Genomic DNA, 27,036 nt, shown 5'->3' with positions numbered 1-27,036 from the left:
ACCACTATGGAAATAAATCTGGCACTTTCTCATAAAATTGGGACTAGCTATACTTCAAGACATATCTATACAATTCCTGGGTATATACCCAAAAGATACTCTACCATACAGCAAAGACAGTTGCTTAACTATGTTCATATCATAGTCATAAAGGCAAAATCTAGAAACAACCTAGATGTCCCTCAACAAAAAAGTGGATAAAGAAACTGTGGCACATTTACACAAAGGAATACTACTCAGCTATTAACAACAAAGAAATAATGAAAATTGCAGGCACACGGGTGGAACTAGAAAAGATCATCCTGAGTGAAATAACCTAGATCCAGAAAGACATACATGGTGAGTACTCACTTCTAAGTAGATTTTAGCAGTAGAGGATAAGCATACTGTGAGGCACAGATACAAAGAAGGTAAGTAACATAGAGGATCCAAGGGAGGATGGAAAAATCCCACTCAGAAGTGGAGATAGAATAGACAGAGGTAATGGCTGAAGAGAGAGAACAAGGTAAGAGAGGAAGCACAGAGTTAAGAGGCTGGAGATCAGACCTGAGGAGAGCAAGGGTGACAGGACAGAAAGCTTGTAGAGAAAAGAGAAACTAAGGGTGAGGACATCTCTGTGACAAGCTGGAAACCTAAGTTAGGGTAGGCCTCTGGAAGGATATGAGGGGGATTCAAGCAGAGACTCCTAGTAGCAGAGGCCATAGAGACTGAAGAGGACACTCTCTACCTAGACTAGTCTCATAGCATAAGGAGGAGAACAACCCACCAACAAAAACTTTGACCCAAAATTTACCCTGCCTACAAGATGTGCAGTGATAAAGATATAGCAGATAGCAGAGATTGAGGGAATGCCCAACCAATGCCTGGCACAACCGAAGACCCACCCTACTGGAGAGGGCCAGCCCCAGACACTATGGATGACATAGTGTGCCAACGTTGTAGAAAGGAGCCTAACAGAGTTGTCCTACAAGAGGTGCTATCTAGCAGCACCTCAAAACAGATGCCAGGCTTCACAGCCAAGTATTAGGTGATGTGTAAAGAATCTGGTGAAAACGTAGGAGGGAAGAGATGAGGACCTGCAGGTGACAGGAGCTCCACAAAAAGACCAACAGAGCCAACTAATGAGGGCCCAGAGGGGCTTCCTGAGACTTGAAGCATCAACCTAGGACCATGTATGAACTGGACTTAGACCCCCCACGCCCACAAAGATGTAGCAGATGGGCAGCATATGCCTCACAGGGGTCCTCTAGTAAGGGAAGTGGGGACTGCATTGGACAGGCACTCAGTTGCCCCTGGTGAGACAGACACAATTGCCTCAGTTCCCCCTAGTGGGACTGCTTTGCCAGGCCGCAGGGGAAGAGGACATGCTCAGGCCTGATGCAACTTGATGAGCTGGGGTGGATGGGAAAAGGAGCTCCCCTTTTCTGAAGAAAAGAGAGGGAGGAAGCAATGAGGATGGGACTGGAAGGTGAGGAGGGATGGGGCTACAGCAAGGATATAAAGTGAATAAAAATTAAATGATAAAACAATAAGAAAGGTACCAGGTTATAATGAAAGAGATATAATAGTGGCATGCCCAATAAACCGCAGAGTCTAAACCCAAATTTATAAAAACTTTGTTTAGTTGATTAAAAGTTACTAAACTAATTAGAAAAAAAATCCTACAGTAAATTTCAGTGAGCAATGAAGTATTTACAGGGTAAGTCCAATTTAATACAGGGAAGGTTCCAACCTGAAGAACGGTGCTAGGTAAATACCACAAATACTAATGATTTTCGTGAGCAAATATTTTGGAATAATGACCTAAAAGACTTATGAGCATATAGTACTGACTCAAAATAACTGGCTGTAGGAAGGACTGGATTAACTCTGTGTGGGCAAACTCTTATGTTAATAGCTTTACATAGGTTTATCACAAGTTAGAAATAGTATTAATTGTAGGGGAGGAAGCAGAAATTACATTAGTGTAAAACATTGCACATGTATTTTCTTTACAGGTTGTAATACTGGATTCTTTCCCTATGCTATCCACTCCATTAGCAATATATGCACTAGCGTTCTTGCTCTGTCTGTTATAAAGTTGTGCACTAAACGTGGGGTTATATACTTTATTCTCAGTGCTAAAACATCAGACTCTGGAAAAGTATGATTGTGCAGCTCTTTTATTGTGGCACCGGGACTCATTCATTTGTACTTTTTATTCTTAATGTATATTTTATTAATGTTTGAGAATATTGTACAATGTGTTTTTGATCATTTTTCACCCCCCTCCCCAACTCCTCCAGATGCGACCATTCTTGAAAACAAGGACAGCAGAATGATAGTAGTAGGGTCTGCCTTTGAGGCTTATGACCCATGTAGTCAGAGAGGCTTGGACCAACAATGATATAGTTCCTTTTTCTTAATTAAAAATTTAAAAAATGTATGTGGTGCTTTGCCTAAATACATGACTATGTGTGCAATAGATTGTGTGACTATTGGCAGTGTGAGTTTAGAGAGAAGAGGATAACCTGGAACTGGAATTTTGGATGGCTGTAGGCACCTTGTGTTTGCTGGCTATTAGATCTGGAAACTGCAGATGACCAGACAGTGCTCTTATCCACTGAGCCATCCCCAAAGCCTGCAGTTAATTTGACCATTACAGTATTAAATACATATGTATATACACATATATACAGATAAATACCCATTTTTTTCTTGTTTAATATTTTTTAATTTTTTAATATTAGTTAAAGTTTATTAACTTTCTGTCCCATCTGTAGCCCACTCCCTCATTCCCTCCCAATCCCACCCTCCCTCCCTCATCTCCCCCCTGCCCCTCTCTAAGTCCACTGATAGGGGAGGTCCTCCTCCACTTCCATCTAACTCTAGGTCTCTTCAGGACTGGCTGCATATTCCTCCTCTGTGGCCTAGCAAGGCTGCTCCTCCCTTGGGGGGATGTCGGGGGAGGTCAAAGAGCCAGCCCCTGAGTTCATGTCAGAGACAGTCCCTGTTCCCTAACTAGGGAACCCACTTGGATACTGAGCTGCCATGGGCTACATCTGAGCAGGGGTTTAGGTTATATCCAAACATGGTCCTTGGTTGGAGTATCAGTCTCAGGAAAGATCCCTGGTGCCCAGATATATTTGGTCCTTGTGGAGCTCTTGTCCTCTCCAGGTCATATTAACTCCCCTGTCTTTCATATCATTCCCTGCACTCTGCCGAAGGTTTGGTTATGAGTCTCAGCATCTGCTTTGATACACTGCCAGGTAGAATATTTCAGAGGCCCTCTGTGGTAAGCTACTATCCTGTTACTTGTTTTTTCCTATATCCAATGTCCATCCCCAATACCCATCATATGATCATTAAATTTTCCAGTGAAGCTATTGTTTTTCATGTTCACTGGCCATTGTTTTCTTATGTCCCTATCTGGAACTGAGGAGTCACAAAAGGCCCATTTGTTGTTCTCCATGCAGCCAGTGACAAATGCATATAATTACACATGCATATAATCATCAGCAGGCAATTTACGTGCTCACAACTAAAGGCTCTGATGTTCCTGCAGACCAGATGTGGCTCCTGTGACCACAGATTACTTTTAATTCTTGACCCAGGTACTTATTTTTACATCTGAGGTGAACCAAGGTGTCTTTTTGTGTCCTCCAACCAAAGATAGCACAGGGGCAATGCTGACCTTTTGACTCTCTCAGGAAAGGACGCTAGGAGAGAGAACAGCTGAAGAAAACACTTTATCTCCATGCTCCTCTGAAGTGGCAGAGCCATGCTTAATCCCCAGTTGCCATTCTAAATAGTTCTCTCATGAGAAATGTTACACAGGGAGCTGCACCACCCGTCTCACACTCAGGAGAGGCTGTCAGCCAGGATGGACTTGGGGTGCTCACCTCGTTTTCTGTTTACAGACAGAAGTTGGAAAGTATTCTAGACTGTATGCATACATGATGGGAAAGTATTGTAGGCTTTGTTTCCAGGATGGACTTGGGGTGCTCACCTCGTTTTCTGTTTACAGACAGAAGTTGGAAAGTATTCTAGACTGTATGCACACATGATGGGAAAGTATTGTAGGCTTTGTTTCTGCACATGAAGTTGTCTAGGGCTGGCTTTCCTCTGAGTCCCACAAAGAACAAGGTGGAATCGCATGTTTAATAGTTCTTTTTCTCAGCAATGTGACCAAATAGTTGACAAACTGAAGGCAGTACGAGTTAAGCCAGCCCTCCAACAATTACTGGAAAAGAGAGACCATGATTTGAGGGGAAGGAAGGAGAAGAGGTAAATGGGAAGAGTTAGAGAGAGAAGAGGGGAGGAAGAAATGTTATAATTAACTTCTAATCTCAACAAAAGAAAAATAAACCTAAGGAAGGAAAGAGATGCATTTTCATCTGAAAAATGGAAAAATACACCTAAGGAAGGAAAGAGATTCATTTCAGCTGAGAGTACAGAAGAATTCTATACATTGTGTCAGCTTGCTCCATGGTGCAACATGGAAACAGAGAAATGTGCACAGCTGACATTTTCTCTTTTGATTTTACTCCTCCTCCTCATTTTCACATGTTTTTAATCTCTGTGTATTTTTTGTTCTTTTGTTTGTTTGTTTGTTTCTACTAGGAAGTTCTGTAGCTTGGATGGCCCAGAACTCACTATGTACCTATAGATAACCTTGAACTCAAAACAGTCCTCCTCTCAACTTGATGACTGATGGAGCTACGGGTGTGAGCCACCAAGCATTCATAGAGAGCTTGTTTGCTCCTTTATTGAATTTTATTAATAGGAAGGGTGATAAAGTATGTCATGTCAGCCAGGCAGGAGACAAACTCACTATGTAGCAAAGGCTGGCCCTAAACTCTCCATCCTTCTGCTTTCTTCTCCCAGTGCTTAGGATCACCACATGCTTCATGAGGCCAATGCACATTCTCCCTAATTATTCAGACTGAGGATACATCCCATGGTTGGTGCCCTTCACACTCAGAGTTGCCCTTCCCACTCAGCTAAACATCTCTCAGAACACTCTCCGGAGACCCAGTGACTCAAAATGCCAGAGGCAAGTTTTAATTCAATCAAACTGACAATGAAAGTTATCCATCACAATCAAGAAGGGGATGGCAAGGACAATTGTCTCTGCTCTTTAAATCTGGGAGAAGTGGTTCTCAACTCTATACTGAATGTATTTGTGGACACTGATGCATGTCTGTGCTTCTGGTCAAAGCCATAAAGTTGCTTCCAGAAGCACCCTCCTCTGCCTTGTGCGTGTAAAACGCATAAGGCTGTGTTGCTGTCTCTTGCTGCTGTGGAGACTTTAGCGTTGCCTGTGGGAAAAGGAAAACTCCAAGAATGAGACTTTGAAGTGTATCTGTCATTGATTTATAGACTCATCTGTGTCGATTGTCTCGGCAAGGTCAGAAATCAGCATGTGGCTGCTTCCTTGGCACCAGGAGACTTTGATGAGTCTAAGTTCTGGCTTCATGGTTTTGGTCCATAGTGTCCCGAGAGGTCAGAGATATCCCACTCACAGCAAAAGGAACCTATCTGTGTGACAACCCTGGAGGCTGCTGTTACAAGAATATGTCACTTTCCATTTTATGTATTACTCAGAGGGCAAAATCCTTTCCCTCATATCTCCTTGGCTCTGTGATCTGCACCAAGTCCCCATAAGTTCAGATTCTGACACTCTCTGCTACAGCCTTCACTCCCACGGAGCTTCAATGAGTCATAACAGAGACCTCTGAGTCTGCCTGAGTGTTAGTATTGATATTGTGAGGATAAAATTAATACACCCCGGGGAAGAGTTCTCCATCTTGAGACTCAAGGGCTATGGTGATTTGTCCATCTACTGCTGCAGTGATTTATGCCAGGGTTTGCACGGCCCAGCAGTGAGCAGGGATAACTTGAGCTCCTGTGTTTCATAGGTGATGACCACACTCCCCTGACAAGTTAGTCAGAAAAACTTTAGGTTGTGACTGTGGCTGGCCAGTTGTACCAACTACAGAAGCCTCTTGTCACAGAAATCACCGAGGCAAGGAACAATGTGAATGTCATTAACTTTCCATATATCCTTGGCATCCTTGAGTCTGGGTATTTGCTTTGCCAATCACCAGGGCAAAGTTGGAGCTTCCCAATGGTGACCTGCTCTTCCTACCAAGCAGGGGAAATGATGGAAGCAAATAATTCCCAAGAATGATTCTGAAGGGCAATAGAGTCTGAAGGGCAATAAGAGCCTCTGAACAATCCTAAACTGCTGACATTATATAGTGTCTGAAAATCATGTCTCATAAAAGGCCATCACATCAATAAGGCAGTTTATTCCTGGATGTGGTCCTCAGGTCTTGACTTGGTATGGCTTGAGTGACGGATGGCTCAATGATGGTTCTGACCCTTAGATGGAATAACATAGATTTCCCAGGTCATGCTCACAGGGCCCTAAAGCAGGAAACACACAGCATGCTAGTGTTTATGTCTGCTGTCAATGAGGCTGTGCCTTGTGACTGGATAAGACGCATTTACAAGGGCAACGTTCTCAATTATGAATCAACTCCAGACCTACAAAAAGTCAGAGATGTTATTATGTGCGTGTGTGTGTGGGGGGGGGGCGGTCTGTGTTTGGCAATTGACGTATTAGTTTTAGGATGCAGGTGCTTGCTTCTCCTTATTGTGTGGGAGAGAGGTTCTGGCAGCTCTTGCTGAGAGCAGCCTGAAGAAGCTGAGTCACCCATCAGTGTTTTCCCTTGCTTCATTCTGCAAGTAAAGGTGAGATGACTGCTGTGCTCAGGAGCCTTTGAATGTCTGCTTTCATGTATCAGATATCTCTGAACACACTTTTAAAGATGTGTCATGAGGCTGTGGTATATGTAGTGGTTGAGTCTTTCCCTAGTGTATGTGTGGCCCTATATACATTTCTCATTAATGAAGAATACCTCTAAACTGAATCATGTCACTGAAATTACAGTATGAATAAAAATCATGATGGAAGATTAAGGAACACACTGAAAATTACTATTAGAAAGGGAGAAGGTGCCACTTTTTTGTGGTGCTCTAGCAAAGGGCTTATCCCTATTTTTTTAACATGTAAAGTTAAAAATACATATTTATAGGATGGACATCAGAAGAGGGAGAAAACAGGGAACAGGACAGTGGCCTACCACAGAGGGCCTCTGAATGACCCTACCCAGCAAGGTTTAAAGCAGATGCTGAGACTCATAGCCAAACTCTTGGCAGAGTGCAGGGAATCTTATGAAAGAAAGGGGAGATGAAAGACCTTGAGGGGACAGGAGCTCCACAGGAGTAGCAACAGAACCAAAATATCTGGGCCCAGGGGTCTTTTCTGAGATTGATACCCCAATCAAGGACCATGCATAGAGATATCCCTGCACAGATGTAGCCCATGGCAGCTCAGTCACCATGAGGGTTACCTAGTAATGGGAACAGGGACTGTCTATGACATGAACTCAGTGGCTGGCTCTTTGATCACCTCCCCCTGAGCGGGGATCAACCTTACCAGGCCACAGTGGAAGAAAATGTACACAGTCTTGGTGAAACTTGCTAGGCTAGGGTCAGATAGAAAGGGAGGAGGACCTCCTCTATCAGTGGACTGGGGGAGGGACAATAGGGTAGAAAAGGAGGGAGGGTGAGATTGGAACGGGACTCGGGAGGGGGCTACAGATGGAATACAAAGGAAATAAATTGTAATTAACAAAAAATATATAAAACTACACATTTGCAATTGATACCTTCTGGAAAAGAAAAAAAAAATCTGTTTTCTTTAATGGAGTGTCCCTGCATCCATTAGCCATACTCCACTAAGGCATAGTTACTTAACATGAAAAGGACTTCATGTTGTTCTTTTGAATGTTGGTGTGTGTGTGTGTGTGTGTGTGTGTGTGTGTGTGTGTACGTGAGCACGCATTCGCACTTGTATGTGTGTGCAAGCACACTTTTAATTTGGTTTTTAATTTTATTTTATTTGTCCTATTGTGTTTCCTTATAAGTTTCTTTCTATTTTTAGTTTTTTGAAGAACAGAAAGAAAGAACATGAAGTTTGGTAGTTAAGGAAGTCGGAAGAACCTGAGAGGTGTTTGGGTAGGCAAAGTATATGATCAGAACATATTGTATGAAAATTTTTTATTAAAGAAATCATATTACATGGACATTGGGTTTAAGAACAGAACATGCAGGTTGGAGTAAAATGTGGTGGTGTGGATTTGGGAAGCATTTGGGGAAAGGAAATGGAGTATAGATTTGTAAAGCACATTGTTTTGGAGTATTAGATTATCAAACATTAGACATCATTCTTCCACAGCTTTTGCATGTAAAATACAAGTGGTACTTCGACCACTTGTCTGTTATTATACTCTTTTATTCTATTCCTACCACTACAAAAACCTCCTTACTAAAATATTCCTCATCTATTTCATGTTTTTTTTTTTGTTTGTTGTTGTTTTTTTTTTTTTTTTTTTTTTTTTTTTTTGTGGCCTGCTGCCTTTACTTTTAATTACAGGAGCATATGTTGATAAGGGCAACTTAAAACTGAATGTACCACCAAGGAATGTACCTTTCCTCAATAGCCAGTAACTGCCCTTAACTTCAGGGATGCTTAAGGCTTCATGAGACTCTCTCCTTTCTATTATGGAATGATGGTGGTTGCACAGCTAACCATTGTTGCTGTGTGTTCATGGACACAGTAGTTATATCATATCCAGAATACATTATTTCACAGCACTCCTTCCTGACATACATATGGCCATATAATGCACCTGGCACTGGAATTTTCATTTATTGCTATAGGGCTTCTGAGAGCAATATTATCTACCCATGAATGGTACTTCCCTTCAAACACTATTATTCAAATTATATTCAGAACTAGCTCATTGCTGTTTTAAAAAGCCCTACATCTCCCCAATTGCTCAAGTCTGCAATAATAATTATTATCATTTAAATATTATATAATAATACATATTATTAAATATAGTTTAATATTATTATTATTATATAACAGTAGGTTAAAAATGTGGGGCATGGAATTCCAATACATTGTATTATGAAAAAAAGATGTGAGAAACCAAAAAGCTCCCCCAGTCAGATCATTTGTTGACTAATGTTAGAAAAGATTGGATGCTTAAACATTTTGCAAATTTTACTGTTAACTCTCTTCATTAGATTTTTTCCAATGATTTTATTTATTAATTGTGCCATAGTAGAGTATGACTTTGGAAAGTAGAGTTCTGTGCGTTTTCTTGTCACTAAATTAGTTCTCTCTATGACATTCCTGTGCTTGCAGCATTACTGGTTACTTAAAAAAGGCTCTTTTGTGTTAGCTTTCATTGATGCCACCAGCTGTTTTTAGTGACAGAATTAAGACTCAGTGTCTGTTGTAGTCTGTACTTAGATTATGCTTAATGACACTCAGGTATAAGCAAATTGGTCTTTGGATATATGAATTCAGTATTCATCGCATACTTTGATGCTTCATCTTGGCTTTCCGCATCACCATTTTTCCTTTGACTCCTGGTTGCTGCATCAGTTTGTTCACTGATAATGTTATAGGAAAGTGGATTCCTGCAAGGGAGAGAGGAGCAGATCACAGGTCCCTTCCTGCATTTTTTGTTGTTGTTGTTGTCACCTTAACAAAGGTGTTCTCTGCACCAGTGCAATGCTGGGGACTGGAAATATCAGAGGCATTTTCTTGTAACTACAGTGTTATTTGCCGCATTAGAAATAAATCTATATATATAAAGAGTGGTACAAATTTTTAACATCTCTGTATATTTTATAAGTTTATGCTTAACTTTTAATCTGTCTTCCATCATTGTAGCTCCCATTATGTATTCTGTTTCCATTGTGGTCCAAAATGTTTTGGTATATCTCCATATGTTTTCTGGAAATTAGTTTTCAATGCATTGGTAAACTTATTATTCACATGTCCCAGTTTACTTTTGTTGCTAGGATAAATATTAACCAACAGTAGTTTGTGTGTGGAGGAAGAGTTTATTTTGGCTTACAGACCATCATTGGAGGAAACCAAGGGATAAACTCAAGGCATGAACATGAAGCAGAAAGTAGCAGAAAGGCTGCTTAATGGCTCATTCCCACTTATTTGCATAACTGTCTTTCTTATACAGCCCAGGCCTGACCACCAGGACTGACACTTCTTAAAGTGGGCTGGGCCTCCTGTATTAATTAGTAATCAAGAAAGTGCCTCATGGACATGCCCACGGGCCAATTTTATGGAGTCAGTTCTTTCCTAGATATTTCCTCTTTTCAGCTTTGTCCAGGATTTGTCAGGTTGACAAAAGCTAACCAGCAAAAAAACAAACAAACAAAAAAACCCCAAAAAAACAAAACAAACAAACAAACAAAAAAACATACTTTGACTAAGCCCATGCACTCTGTACTGGTGTAGAGAGCTAATATTCGCTCTGAGGAAAGAATATGAAGATGGAAACATGAATTACGGTTTTTGTTTTGTTTTGTTTTTTTCTCTCGTATGGGTACATATGTCATTTTATTTTGAAAAGACACTGTAGAGAATTGTCTTTCATGTGTACATTTTAACAAAAATTCTGAATTTCCATTTGAATGCATTCTTGTTTAAGACAATGAGATATGTTATTTAATATACTACACACATCAGGCACAGGACTTGGAGGAGTCAAAATAAAACTGACCTAGAAGCCTAAACCCTGAACACAAGCTCTTATAATATCCAATGGTGCTTTGTAAAGTGCCATGTGAGAAGAATAATCAAGAGTTTCATAAAGGTGTACAGCCTATGACCCACAACAATGAATAGCATGGCAAAAATATCCAAGAGAGCAATACCACAAAGGGCAAAGTGACTTAAGGGCCATTCAATTACATGTAATTCATGTCTGCTACTGTAAACTTACCCTCAGCTGGTGATGTCATAGAACCTGACACTACCCCTCTCCTAAGCCAATATAATTGAAAACTTTCTTCTAGATAGCTATCCTTATGTATACATAAGGACATATAATATGTGTAATACTTCTTATTGAAGAAGCTTCTTGTTTTTTTTTAACAACAGATACAAACTTACAAAACTCCGTAACTGGTAAAAATCCAGAGAGCCAATGACCATGGGGTGCCAATATCACTTGATGAATTTACACCTAAAGTTCAGGAAACACAAAGGAAGTGGGGACGGAAATACTATAAAAGCCAGAGGACCATGTCATTTGCAACATGATAGCATCTTTTGTATATGACTGAGTTGCACCCATGAAATCTTAGCACTATGGTAACCTAAACAAGGTCCATACAATGACTATACTAGTTGACATACCAATGTTGATGGGAGAACTCTCACAAAGTCTTATCTCTAGATAAATATCTATAAGCAATTAATGGCTGATGAGGGGGGAAGAATCAGTTTTCTCCATGAATGGGATCCCTGATAGGTTATCCATTCCCAACTAGACAGTCATAAACACATTTGCAAACAAACGGCACTGAATGGACTCAGTAGGTTTACTTTATGTACATGTTACAATAATAATTTTAAAAAGAGAGCATGAATTTGGGAGCTAGTGGTTAGCAAGTGTGGAATAAGAGAGAGGAAGGGATGGAAATATTGTAAATAGTCATGTATGAAATTCTCAAATATATATATATATATATATATATATATATATATATATATGTATGAACAGTAAAAACTAATTAAAAATAAACATATCACATACACACACACAATGGGATTCAAGTTAACACATTTGGTTCTTCCTATAGGACCAAAAGTATTCATTGCTAAAAATTGAATCTGTTTAATGAAGAAATGACAGGAAATATTGATCATATTGCCAGCTTTGTTCAAGTAAGTTTCCATCCTGTCAGGCCAGCAAAGTCACCTGATCAAAGACAAGAAAATTACCTACATACAGGGAAACCCAATAGGTGCCCTTGACCTGACCTCAGCAAGTCACCGATACCTATTCTCAGATCTCTAATCCCTTGTACCCATTTACCAAATCTTCAATATGTTACATAAACAATGTCTTATGAAATTTGGACACTGTGAAAGGGAACTTTACACACAGTAGTTTGTTTTCGTAAATGTTCCCAGCCCCTTCTTAGGAACTAGGCTTTCAAAATCAGGCCACCAGGTATTATATATGTTAATAACATATAAACATGCTTCTACCATGGCTAAAAGTAAAATGGGAAACTCCAAAGTCATAAAAATATCTTAGTAAATATTAAGGAACTGCTTGGGACTCTTATTCCACCAATGACCCTCAGTAGCCTGTGAATTTGGAGTTGGAGAAATGCTTGGGGTAAATTCTGACCATACTATTCATTACGGGCCTAGGTGAGGTGACACTGTTGGCCTTTTTGAGGAGTTCTTGTCCCACCTGGGACCTTCTATACTTCCCTCCAACTCCTCCACAAGATTCCCAAAGCTCATCTTAGTGTTTGGCTGTGGGTCGCAAATGTGCTGCTAGGTGGAGCCTCTTAGAGCACATTCATGCTAGGCTCCTGTCTGCAAGCATAACAGAGTTTCATTAGTAGTGACAGGGATTGGTTCTCTCCCATAGGGTTGTCTCAGGTTGTGACTGTCATTGGTTTGACATTCCCTTAAGCCCTGCTCTCTATCTTTATCCCTGTACATCTTGTAGGCAGAGTAAATTTTGGGTTGAAGGCTTTATGGTTGCATTGGTGTCCCCTTCCCTCCAATGGAAGTCCCACCTGGCTATTCCACTCCTGGGCATATGCCCAAAATATGTTCCACCATACCACAAGGACACTTGCTCAACTATGTTCATAGCAATTTTATTCATAATAGCAGAAACTGGAAACAACCTAGATGTCCCTCATCCAATTTCTGTATCCAATCGAAGAATGAATACAGAAATTGTGGTACATTTACACAGTGGAATATTACTCACCTATAAGCAACAAATAAATCATGAAATTTGCAGGAAAATGGATGAAACTAGAAAAGATCATCCTGAGTGAGGTAACACAGATCCAGAAAGACAAGCAGGGTATGTATTTACTTATATGTGGATATTAGTCATATAGTATAGGGTACCCGTGCTACAATCCATAGACCACAAGAAGCTAAGTAACAAGGAGGGCTAAAGGGAGGGTGTTAGAATCTCATTCACAAAGGGAAATAAAATAGACAATGGAAGTGGATGAAGAGAGGGAACTGGGTTGGAGAGGGTGTGTGAAGGGGAATGAGGGTGGGACTCAGATATGGGGAGAGCATGGGCAGGAGAAGAAAGATCTGGAAGAGAGAGGGGAAACCAAGGGGGGAGGACAACTCTGATACAAGCTGGAGATTTGTGATAGAGTAGGCTCTTGTAAGGATATGGGGGTGACTCTAGCTGAGACTCTTAGCTATGGGGAACATGGAGACTGAAGTGGCCACCTCATTATTCATTTTTAAATTGTGAGAGTTCATATTTTAAAAATATTTTTAAGTACTGATACTTTTATAGATCCAAGGGCTTCTGAGAAATATGAGATTGATTTACACATTTTGAGTAATGTCCATTATCCTAAATGTATCAGCTTGTACTGAAGGTGGAAAGGGATTGAAGAATGAGGTGACAGGACAGCTACATGGGTTTGGCCCGAGAGAATCCCCCATTGTTTGTTCATCTTTGGAATGAATTCATTTATTTAGTCTAAAACTTACCCCTCCCTCAAGTTTCTTTCCCCACAGCTCCTGAGTGTCCCTTGTTTAGTGATTCACACTGAATAAAGACAAATGAGGATTCAGAAAGCTGGTAAATAAGGTACAGCCTGATTATAAATGATGATTCATATAAGTGTGTGGGAAGAACAGAAGATGGGAACAGACATTTTTGCTTACTATGAACTTGTAGAGCAAATGTTAAAATTTTGGAGGACTTACATTCTTTCATACTGGGGGAAAATGAAGAGATGAATAAGTCTTTAAGTAACTTTTGAGGGGGAGCTGGATCAGACGTTTTCATCATTGTGACAAATATATGAGAAAACAGTTTAAATGGAAGAATTATTTCTTTTGTCTAGTTCTTTCAGAGGTTTCATCTGGGGTTGACTCAAATCTATTGCTATGGATATGATACAAGGTTAATACTCTGGTGGTGAAAGCATGTGGCACATGGTGCTTTGGAAAACATCGGGCTATAAGAAACAGTTTAAGTTTAGTCAGCTTGGAGACCTGATATGAGACAAAATGGCTAAAGTGAGACATGGCTGGCAGTAGATCTCCAGGGAACCCCAAAGTAAACAGTGATGTAATCTGTCATATAACTGCTTCTGGCAGAACATCACCTTTATGTGGTTTTGAATAAATGTGACCTCGAGATGAGAAACATGGGGCTTAGTCTGAGCTTTAGCTTTAGCCTTTGTCTTACCAGCCTGCCTGCATGTCTGGTTTGCAATCCTATATGCCAGTCTGCATGTGCATCTATGCCAGAATGCATGTGGCTAATGTGTGTTGGCCATATGTACCTGTAGGCCATTGCCTGCCTAGCATCTGTCTTCAGGGAGCTCCTCACAATCCAGCCTCCTATGATCCTCTTACTTTCCTGACACTGGATTGCAGAACTCACAGCTGATGGCTTCATGAAGGAGGAACATAATTTAGGAAGGGACCAAGGACAAAATATTTTTTTTTTACAAGCATGCTCACTAGTGACCCAGTCTTTTAAATAGTTGAAACTTTCCTAAATAGTGCCGCCACCAAGTTGGGCAAAATCACTGACACATGTGAATTTGGGAAACATTTTTTATTCCAACATTAACATAGACACATACAGACACAGGTCAGCCTTGTAATCCACTGGTCACTACAGAACATCTGAATGTAGAGTAGTCCCTGAATTATCTCTTGTTGTTCTAGCTTATTTTTCCTTTTAGCATCTTGATCAAAATATCAGCCTTGTTCAACAGGTAGCTCTTTAACATACTCCTACATCCCTTCAGAAAAATAAGGTTTTAAAAAGGATCCTCACATGACAGGATGGGGTATATAGTGGTAATGTCCACATATGCGTGCACACGATGGGAGTAAACACAGCTCCTAAAAAGTGAAGTGGAACACTGTGCAGTGAACTACAGTGTTGTATTCATGAGCAAAGTAATTCAGGTATGAAACATAATTCAAGATATTATGTCTGGGAAAATTACCACTCAGATATGGTGACACATATAAACTACCTCATTCTGTCTAGGTGAGGAGTATGTACCCTCTGAGCATTGGCTGACAAGGATGTGACTGTGAACTGCTCTTATTTGTGGTACATATTTTGAATTCGTGCCGTGTGGAAATGGTGACTGTACATCCCATTCTGATCTAATACATCATGTAGTATCTCTGTTATTATTACGTAGAAATGCCAGATTTTTTTATTGTGCTTTTTCCAAAAGAAATGTTAATAGGTTTTTGCTCTTTGGAAAATCAGCTCGTGAACACTTTGATGCATATTTATGCCACCTTCCTCAATTCTACATCAGTTTTATTTTGTTTGTTTGTTTTGAAATATTTTGATGTGAAGAACTCCAACAGTCTTTACTTATGTGACTCCAGTCTGCCAATATGTGAAAATAATGTTATTTCAAATTTATTCGCTCAGAATAACTTTAAATCCATTTCATAATTCAAAACAAAGATGTTTTTTGAAAAAAGTACTTATAGTTAATATTTATTCATGATATTGTCACTTAGTCTAACTTATTGGATTGTGAGGTTTACTAGAATATTTAAAATCACAGAGCTTGTCCATGGCACTTGTAAGACTGAAAACTTCATCAGATTTGCCCAGAATCTCTTGATCATCTGAATGTGCAAAGGATATCCATGTCTTTCTTTAACTGGAGAAACTCATTTTGATGCATGTTATTTACTCTAAGAACCTCTGGAACCATACATTCCTTTAGGTTGAAAATTGCTGTGCATCTAATCCAATATGACCTTTGGTGGAGCCCATATGGAGTTTGTTACGCTTATTAATTCACATGCCCTTTGGTGTGAATATTGTTTTAGACTTGGCTCAGGAAAACACATGAGGCTTGATTTTCTGTTTAACTTTCAACGTCAAAGTCTAGTGGCATCATCTTTGTGGCTAAAAGAAAAACAGAGAGTGATTAAATGAGGTAAAAATGCCAAATCAGGACTGTGTGCTACTACTCCTAAGAACTCTTTACTTTCATATTACTGTGTAGGAATGGTCACATAGGAATGGCATCTTAGCTTATAAATGGCAGCAGGTGCTGCATCGTACTCTGTCTCTAGTGTGAGTGACTGTGTACAACAAAATGTACGCTTATGTACTCTCTATCTCTGCAGACCTACGGAATTATTTTTAAAGGTTTTCATATAGTTTTATAAGAACTAGTGATAAAAATATTCTTCACTGATGGCATGTTTTCAGTATAGCTAATAAAAATATGACATACTCAGTTTTGTCTCTTTAATACTGTAGAGCACTGTTTACTTTGCTAGGGTTGTTTATGTTGTCAGGAACCATTTTGCCCTCATAAACCTTCGAAGGAACATCTGTTCTAATGCAGGCTCAACTTTCTCTGGCCCTAGAAAAACTGATTGTTAGTTTTCCTTCCTCTCATATGTGCATGTTTTATCTTCGAATGTAAAGAAATTTATTCATTTTTCTCTGTGTGCATGGGGTGCAAGTGTGAAAACCATAGGACAACTTGATGGGGTACGTTTCTCTCCTTCCACCATGTAGGTCCCTGATATCATACCCAGGTCCTCCAACTTGACAGAAGTAACTTTATCCCAAGAGAAATACTTACTTTTGAGCTCTGGTAATTTGGGCTCAAAGCTAAATCTACAGGTGCATATTTCAATGACCTTTGTTTTTCTATAAATAATGACACTGTTTTGCAGAGGGTATAGTAAGACTGAGAATTTCTCTCTTACTCACTTCTTGCCAAAATCTAAAACAAAAATATTTTTTTCTGTTTCTTTCTATATATTGTCTGTTTTCCTTAATACATGCAGGTGAGCATTTGAACTCAGAGCCTGACCTTATGGCTTGGAACTCCAGGAAGATGAGGATTGATGTTCATTTCCTGGTTTCCTTGGAAAGGTAACACCAAATAGAGCATTTTTAATGAAACTGGTTACTATGACAACTAGGAAATGTCAGCTTTGTATTAAAGGCAGAAATGTTTAACAAAGCAGTTTACATGAAAGGGTAAACAGCAGAAATATAATCTAATAAGTGGTGGTGGTGGTGGTGGTGGTGTGTGTGTGTGTGTGTGTGTGTGTGTGTGTGTGTGTAAGATAAGTTATGTGTTTTAGATATTAAGGGCTATAAACCTTCTTGTTTTGTTGAACAGTCTAGACGTTCAAACTGGAGGGAGTCTGAGGTTATGAGTCACCTGCCATCTTTTTGTGTTTCTGTGTCCTCAGATTACCCTTAATGTGTAAGAGTATTATTTTGTAAATTCTTTGAAAAGTCTCCAAGCATCTACACCCTGTACTCCCATATTCTAGAGTTTCCTGCACCCTGTGATCACTTTTTTAATTTACTGGCTTCTGTTGTTGCTCCAGCTTACATATTAACATCTATAAATTCAGAGCTAAGAACCACAAATAAGATAGACTATGTGACATTAGGCTTTCTCAGTCTGAGCTACCTCTCAGTATAATATGTTATATTTCCATCTTTTAACCTGAAGACTTCATTATTTCATTGTTCATTACAGTTGAGTAGAATTCCATTGTGTATGTGTGCCACATTTTCACTATCCATTCATCAATTGAAGGACATTTGTTTCCATTTCCTAGTTATTGTGACTAGAGCAACAATGAACATGGCTGAGAAATTATCTGTGGAGTAGAATATCAAGTTCTTCAAGCATATGCTGAAGAATAAGCAATATATGGAGCTTCAATTGGGGAGGGAGTAGGGAGAAGAGCATTAACTAGGGAGTAAGGAGGGAGAGGAGCTTTAACTGGGAAAGAAGAAGGCTGGAAAAACAGAAAAAGAGTGATGGAGGAGGTGATTAATGACAGCTAAAGATGCTTGAAAAAGACGTAGGGATTCACTTTTATATATATGTACCTAAAATTATATATGATGCATGTATGTATACATATATATGACATTATTCACTTAGGGTGATAATTCCACCCCAAGAACCAAGGACTATCTAACAAAATCCTGGTATTTCGCATGAGAAATAGCTTCTTGAGTTGTTAGTCAGAGGAGTCCAAGAAACCACAAAACAACATAAGCCATTGCCATTGTCTTTGGTTGTCTCCCAGAAATTGAAGGCAAGGAATTATTGATGAAGACAGAATATATTTCAGACTTAGAAACTGGAGTTGGAAATTATCTGACAGTCATTTTAGTTTAGAGGCACCGGAATATTCCAGTTAGTTTCTGAATACCTATTGATCAATGCAATTCCCATCAAAATAACAACTCGATTCTTTACAGACTTTGAAAAAAAAAGATTCTCAGCTTCATATGGAGAAACAAAAAAACCAGAATCTCCAAAACAATCCTGTACAACAACAGATCATCTGGAGGTATCTCCATCCCCAATCTCAAGCTGTACTACAGAGCAATAGTAATAAAAACTGCATGGTATTGGCATAAAAACAGAAAGGAGGATCAAAGGAACCGAATAGAAAACCCAGAAATAAACCCACATACCTATGAATACTCGATTTTTGACAAAAAAGCCAAAACCATTCAATGGAAAAAAAAGACAGCATCTTCAACAAATGGTCCAACTGGAGGTCTACATGCAGAAAAATGAAAATAGATCCATATTTATCACCCTGCACAAAACTAAAGTCCAAGTGGATCAAAGACCTCTAAATCTGTTAGAAGAAAAAGTGGGGAACAGCCTAGAACTCATTGGCACAAGAGACAACTCCCTGAACAGAACACCAACAGCACACGCTCTAAGAGAAACAATCAATAAATGGGACCTCATGAAACTGAAAACCATCTGTAAAGCAAAGGACACCATCATCAAAACAAAAGGGAAAGAATCTTCACTAACCCTTTATTTGGCAGAGTACTAATATCCAGTATATACAAAGAACTAAAGAAGCTAAAAAGCAGCAAACCAAGTAATCCAATTAAAAAATAGGGAACAGAGCTAAACAGAGAATTCTCTGTAGAGGAATGTCGAATGGCAGAGAAACACTTAAAGAAATGCTCAACCTCATTAGCCATCAGGGAAATGCAAATCAAAACAACCCTAAGATTTCACCTTACACCCATCAGAATGGCTAAGATCAAAAACTCAAGAGACAACACATGCTGGAGAGGTTGTGGAGAAAGGGGAACCCTCCTCCACTGCTGGTGGGAATGTAAACTGGTACAACCACTTTGGAAATCTATCTGGCGCTTTCTCAGACAATTAGGAATAGTGCTTCCTCAAGACCCAGCTATACCACCCCTAGGTATATACCTAAACTTTGCTCGAGTACACAAAAGGGATACTTGCTCAACCATGTTTATAGCAGCTTTACTTGTAATAGCCAGAACCTGGAAACAATCCAGATGTCCATCAACGGAAGAATGGATACAGAAATTGTGGTATTTTTACACAATGGAATACTACTCAGCAATCAAAAAGGAGGAAATCATGAAAATTGCAGGCAAATGGTGGGATCTAGAAAAGATCTTTCTAAGTGAAATATCCCAGAAGGAGAAAGACAAACACGGTATATACTCGCTTATATAGACTTATAAGATATGATAAACATAATGAAATCTATACACCTAAAAAAGATAATCAAGAGAGCGGACATGGGGTAAGATGATCAATCCTTATTTAGAAAGACAGATAGGATATGCATTGAACGTATGACAGGAGTCTACTGAAGGCATCTGAAAGACTCTAACTAGCAGTGTTTTCAAAGCAGACACAAAGACTCATAACCAAACCTTCGGCAGAGTACAGGGAATCATATGAAAGAAGGGGAGTTAGTATGATGGGAAAAGGATAGGAGCTCCACAAGGACCAAATATATCTGGGCACAGGGTCTTTTCTGAGACTGACATTCAACCAAGGACCATGTAAGGATATAACCTAGAACCTCTACTCAGATGTAGCCTGTCGTAGCTCAGTAACCAATTGGTTTCCCATAGTAAGGGGAACAAGGACTATTTCTAACAGGAACTCAATGACTGGCTCTTTGACCTCCCCACCCCCCAAAGGAGGAGCAGTCTTGTTAGGTGACAGAGGAGGACTTTGCAGCCAGTCCTGAAGATACCTGATAAAACAGGGTCAGATGAATGGGGAGGAGGTCCCCCCCCCCCATCAATACACTTGGAAAAGGGCAGGGTGGAGATGAGAGAGGGAGGGTGGGATTGGGAGGGAATGAGGGAGCAGGATACAGCTGGGATACAGATTTAATAAAATGTAACTGATAAGAAAAAATTAAAATAAAAAAAAAACATTTGAGATTAGCAGTTTGGGTGCTCCTTTTTTCAAGACACCTGAGAAGACCCATATGAATCATTCCATGCACTTCAGACATCACTTCCAATTTTTTATTTGCTTTGTGATTTTGGTTGAAGATTTGATCTCTTAGTTTTCTGTTCATGCTACCATGTCTACTGCTTGCCAAGATGGACTTTCATCCTGCTGGAATCATAGGATAAACTAAACTCTTCTGTCTATAACTTCCCCTTGGTCACAGTATTTTATCACAGAAAGGTAACTAGTGAAGTCTTCTTTGCTTTCCTAGATGGCTTTGTTTCTATTTTCAAGTCATATATGTCTATACAAAATGAGAGAAAACATTTGCTATTATATTTCTAAGACTTAAATAATTTACTAACTATAATATCTATAATTTTTTGCCTTTCTGTAAAGGACAGTGGAAAGGCACTGAAAAAAAATGTTTTTTTTTTTCTGTTGTTGTTATTATTGTTTTTTTTTATTTATCTTTTTTTATTTAAGGACACTGAAAGGTGAGCTTGAGTTCCAGCAGCATTAACCCTGTCCCTCCTCTCCTCCTGGGCCCACCCTCTTGGGCCCACCCTCCCGCTTCCCACCTATCATCCTTTCTCCTACTCTTCAGAAAAGAAGAACCCCCCCCCCCCTTCACCAACACACCTCAACACATCAAGTCACATCCGGACTGAGGACATTTTCTCTGGTGGCCTGGCAAGGCAGCTGCACCAGGGAGAAATAATTGAAAACTATTCAACAGAGTCCTTGTTAGAGGAAGCTCCTACTCCCCTTACTAGGGAACCCACATGTAGACAAACTACCCATCATATACAACTGTGTAGGTGGACTAGGACCACTCCATACATGGTCCTTGGTAAGTGATTCAATCTCTGCAAGCCCCTCTTGGCTTGGGTTAGTTGGTTCTGTTGGTCTTCTTGTTGAGCCTGTGTACCATCTGGGTTCTTCTATCCCTCCCCCAACATTTCCATACAATGTAAAAAAAGACAGCATCTTCAGCAAATGGTGCTGTAGAAAAATGTAAATAGATCCATACTTATCATCTTGCACATAACTGAATTCCAAAGAGATCAAAGACTTCAACATAAAACTAGACACACTAAATTTGTTAGAAGAAAAAAGGGAGAAGAACCTTAAACTCATTGGCACAAGAGACAACTTCCTGAACAGAACACCAACAGCACACGCTCTAAGAGCAACAATCAATAAATGGGACCTCATGAAACTGTAAACCTTCTGTAAAGCAAAGGATACTGTCATCAAAACAAAACACCATCCTAAGACTAGGAAAGTATCTTCACCAACCCTATATCTGACAGAGGGCTGATATCCAGAATATATAAAGAACTAAAGAAGTGAAAAGCAACAAATCAAGTAATCCAATTAAAAAATGGGGTACAGAGCTAAACAGAAAATTCTCTGTAGGGCAATAGGATGGCAGAGAAACACTTAAAGAAATGTTCAATATCCTTAGCCATCAGAGAGATGCAAATCAAAATGACCCTGAGATTTCACCTTACACCCATCAAAATGGCTAAGATCAAAAACTCAAATGACAACACATGCTGGAGAGGTTGTGGAAAAAGGGGAAACCTCCTCCATTGCAGGTGAGAATGTAAACTGGTAAAACCACTTTGGAAAACAATCTGGAGCTTTCTCAGACAATTAGGAATAGTCCTTCCTCAAGACCCAGCTATACCACTCCTAGGCATATATCCAAAATTTGCTCAAGTACATAACAAAGACATTTGCACAACCATGTTTGTAGCAGCTTTATTTGTAATAGCCAGAACTTGGAAACAACCCAGATGTCCATCAATGGAGGAATGGATACAGAAATTGTGGTATTTTTATACAATGGAATGCTACTCAGCAATCAAAAACGAGGAAATCATGAAGTTTGCAGTCAAATGGTGGGATCTAGAAAAGATCATTTTGAGTGAGGAATCCCAGGAGCAGAAAGACACACATGGTATATACTCACTTATATAAACCTATAAGATAAGATAAACATAATGAAATCTATGCACCTAAAGAAGATAAACAAGAAAGAAGACCCGGGGTAAGATGATCAATCCTCACTTAGAAAGACAAATGGGATGAGGATTGGAAGTAGGAGAAAACAAGTAATAGGACAGTAGCCTACCATAGAGGACCTCTGAAAGAGTCTACATAGTGTATCAAAGCAGATGCTGAGACTCATAACCAAACCTTCGGCAGAGTACAGGAAATCATATGAAAGAAGGGGGACTGGAAAAGTTCATCCTGAGTGAGGTATCCCAGAAGTAGAAATACATACAGGGTATATACTAATACATAAGTGGGTACTAGATATATAATATAGGATATACATGCTAAAAATCTGTACAAGTGGATCAAAGACCTTAACAAAAAAAAAGTGGGGAATACCCTAGAACTCATTGGTACAGGAGAAAACTTCCTGAACAGAACACCAACAGCACAGGCTCTAAGAGCAACAATCAATAAATGGGACCTCATGAAACTGAAAAGCTTCTGCAAAGCAAAGGACACCGTCATCAAAACAAAGCGACCGCCTACAGATTGGGAAAGAATCTTCACCAACCCTTTATCTGACAGAGGACTCATATCCAGTATATATAAAGAACTAAACAAGCTGAAAAGCAGCAAACCAAGTAATCCACTTAAAAAATGGGGAACAGAGCTAAACAGAGAATTCTCTGTAGAGGAATATCGAATGGCAGAGAAGTACTTAAAGAAATGCTCAACCTCATTAGTCATTAGAGAAATGCAAATCAAAACAACCCTGAAATTTCACCTTACACCCATGAGAATGGCCAAGATCAAAAACTCAAGTGACAACACATGCTGGAGAGGTTGTGGAGAAAGGGGAACCCTTCTCCACTGCTGGTGGGAATGTAAAGTTGTACAACCACTCTGGAAATCAATCTGGTGCTTTCTCAGACAACTAGAAATAGCGCTTCCTCAAGATCCAGCCATACCACTCCTGGGCATATATCCAAAAGAGGCTCAAGTACACAAAAAGGACATTTGCTCAACCATGTTTGTAGCAGCTTTATTTGTAATAGCCAGAAGCTGGAAACAACCCAGATGCCCCTCAACTGAAGAATGGAAGCAGAAATTGTGGTACATCTATACAATGGAATATTACTCAGCAATGAAAAACAAGGAAATCATGAAATTTTCAGGTAAATGGTGGGACCTGGAAAGGATTATCCTGAGTTGTACCAGAAGCAAAAAATACACACGGTATATACTCACTCTTATAGACATATAACATAAGACAAACCCACTAAAATCTGTGCATCTAAAGAAACTAAGCAAGAGAGAGGACCCTACCTAAAACGGTCAATCCCCATCCTGAAAGGCAAAGAGGATGGACATCCAAAGAAGAAGAAAACAGGAAACAACCTAGGAACCTACCAAAAAGGGCCTCTGAAAGCCTCTGCCCTACAGACTATCAAAGCAGATGCTGAGCCTGATGGGCAACTGTTGGGCAGAGTGAATGGAATTTTAGGTAAGAACTGGGAAATAGTAAGAGCTGGAGAGGACAGGGCCTCCACAAAGAGAGCAACAGAACCAGAAAATTTGAACACAGGGAACTTCCCAGAAACTCATACTCCAACCAAGAACTATTCATGGAGATAACCTAGAACCCCTGCACAGATGTAGCCCATGGCAGCCCAGTCTCCAAGTGGGTTACATAGTAATGTGAAGAGGGACTGCCTCTGACATAATCTGACTGGCCTGCTCTTTGATCACCTCCCCCTGGGGGGGAGCAGCCTTACCAGGCCATAGTAGAGGACAATGCAGCCACTTTTGATGTGAACTGATGGACTAATATCAGAAAGGAGAGGAGAACCTCCCCTATCAGTGGACTTGGGGAGTGGCATGCATGCAGAGGAAGGAGGGAGGGTGGGATCGGGAGGGGAGGGGATGCTTATGTGGGGATGCAGAATGAATAAAGTGTAATTGATGAAAAATTAAAAAAAAAAGAAAAAAAAAGAAAAGATAATTTAAGAACCTTAAATGACTTTCAAAAGTGGAGGAAAACGTGGAGTTGGTCAATTCACATGGAGCACGTCTCGCCCCTGGGGGCAATGGTCTCCTGAACCTACTCAGACCTCGGACACCACCACTGCTAGTTCTAGAACTGATTCAGGATGTTCCAACAAGGGGGTTAAGGCTTCTCATAATATTTCCTATAAACCCACACCTATTTGTTTATATCCCCCATTTTTATTCATTCTTAGCCAGATAGAGCCAAGTAACTGTGGTAATGATACTTGCTTTTTTGCCCAATGCCGGAATGCTAGTTAATTTAGGTATGCCCTTGTTACTCGCATGCCTCGCTGGGTGCCTGTGTCCGTTGATGCCCCTCACGCTATGACTCTCTTCAGACAGAAAAGGGATCTTGGAACTACAGCCGCCACTGTTACTGCCATCTCATTGGCGGCTGTTGGAGCTACCACCGTGGCATTAGCCATGAGTCATACTATGCAGACTGCTCAGACCCTGAATAATCTTTTAGCCAGTGTAGTTCATGCTTTAGATGTACAAAAAGGAATTAATGCTCAACTAAAAAGAGACTTGATGGTGTTCAATCAGAGGATTGACCTCGTGCAGGAGCAAATTGATACCCTATGGCAAATTGCTCAACTTGGCTGTCAATGAAAGTATGCTGGACTTTGTGTCACTAGCATACAATATGAGAATTTTTCCCGTGCTGCAAATCTGTCTAAACAATTGTCTAGCTATATTTTAGGTAATTGGATTGAAGAATTAGATACTATGATGGAGCAGCTGAGGGTGGCCATTGTTATGGTAAATTCTACCGGAGTGGACACAGGACTAGCCACAAGATTATCATCATGGATTGCTGCAGCCATGAATCATCTGAAGGAATGGGCAGGCATGGGAGTGTTAGCAGGCCTTCGGGTGTTCGTCTCCTTGGTTTGCCTGTGGTATATATGCAAGATTAGAGTCTCACAACAGCGTAATGCAGCCATGATCATTCAGGCCTTTACAGCCATTGAAGCAGGACAGTCTCCCCAAGCATGGTTGGCTACCATAAAAAGCTAAAATGTTATGCTCAGGATGCGAGGCTAGGCTAAGCACTGCACTCAGGGTCAGCTGCTTTCGACCCAGAGAAGAGCATGTCTGATTGCAAGCGAGTTGATGCCCCAGGTCCCACCTCTGAGAAAAAGGTATCTGATGGGTCTGATGCTCTTTGGGTGGATGACACCTAAATGAACATCGGTACAAAGTCCCAATTTATTTCTAATATCAGAGATCAGACCTCTACTCTTGCCTGATGCGTCTAAAACAAAAAGAGGGAACTGTAGAGAGCTGCGGAATGCCGTGCCTTAAAGATGGAGCTGGTTTCCGCCTTCCACCTTCCCGATGGTGAGTGCTCTCTGTCACAAACAACTCCATATTTGGCTAAGGCTGAGTATCTGGCTTGCTTCCATGTATGTGGACCTATCTGCATTGCCCACGAGGCACGCTGGGGTTGGCTACCCAGAGGCTATTTAAGCTGTGGACTGGCTTTCCCCAGGGTCAGAAGATTGTTCAAGGTTCCTGAATAAACTGCATTGAGAAGAACAAACAAACAAACAAAAAAAAGATCAGAAAGAAGGAGAGGAGGACCTCCCCTATCAGTGGACTTGGGGAGAGGCATGCATGCAGAAAGGGGGGGGGAGGGTGGGCCCGGGAGGGGAGGAGGGAGGGGCTTATGGGGGGATACAAAAGGAATAAAGTGTAATTAATAAAAGTTAAATAAAAATTTAAATAAATAAATAAATACATAAAGAAAAAAATCTGTACAACATAAGAAACTAATCAAGAAGGAGGACTCTGGCTAAGTTTCTCTATCCCTTTTCAGAAAGGCAAAGAGGATGGACATCAGAAGAGCGAGAAAACAGGGAACATGACAGGAGCCTACCACGGATGTCTTCTGAAAGTCTCTACCCTGCAGGGTATCAGAGCAGATGCTGAGACTTATAGCCAAACTTTGGGCAGAGTACATGGAATCTTATGAAAGAAGGGGGAGATAGTAAGTCCAGGAGAGGACAGGATCTCCGCAAGGAGAGCAACAGAACCAAAATATCTGGGCACAGGGATCTTTTCTGAGACTGAAACTCCAACCAAAGACCATGAAGATAACCTGGAGCCTCTGATCAGATGCAGCCCCTTGCAGTTCAGTGTCCAAGTTTGTTCCCAAGTTGGAACAGGGACTGTCTGTAACATAATCTGATTGGCCTGCTCTTTGATCACCTCTCCCTAAGGGGGGAGCAGCTTTACCAAGCCACAGAGGAAAAAATGCAGCTACTCCTCATGAGATCTGATAAACTAAGATCAGAAGGAAGGAGAGGAGGACCTTCCCTATCAATGGACGTGGTTGGAGAAGGGAGAAGGAGGGTAGGACTGGGAGAAGAGGAGGGAGGAAGCTACAGAAGGGATACAAAGTGAATAAACTGTAATTAATAAAAATTAAAATTAAAATAATATACTAATACCCAATTTTCTGACAAATTCATGGTTAATCCAGTCAATTATAAAAGCATGAATACGAAGACTGAATGATAAAAGACTAGTTAGGAATGTATTTTCTTTATAAATGCA

The 27,036-nt window shown here is 40.2% G+C and overlaps 1 pseudogene; it reads left to right on the top strand.

The window, feature by feature from the left end:
* The first annotated feature begins 483 nt into the window (after positions 1 to 483).
* The window catches only part of LOC110543590 (transcriptional adapter 3-like), a 47,453-nt pseudogene continuing 20,900 nt past the window's right edge, over positions 484 to 27,036 (top strand).

The sequence above is a fragment of the Meriones unguiculatus genome, chromosome X, assembly GCF_030254825.1.
Source record: "Meriones unguiculatus strain TT.TT164.6M chromosome X, Bangor_MerUng_6.1, whole genome shotgun sequence".
Classification (NCBI taxonomy): Eukaryota; Metazoa; Chordata; class Mammalia; order Rodentia; family Muridae; genus Meriones; species Meriones unguiculatus.
This window is presented reverse-complemented; position numbering and strand designations above follow the sequence as displayed.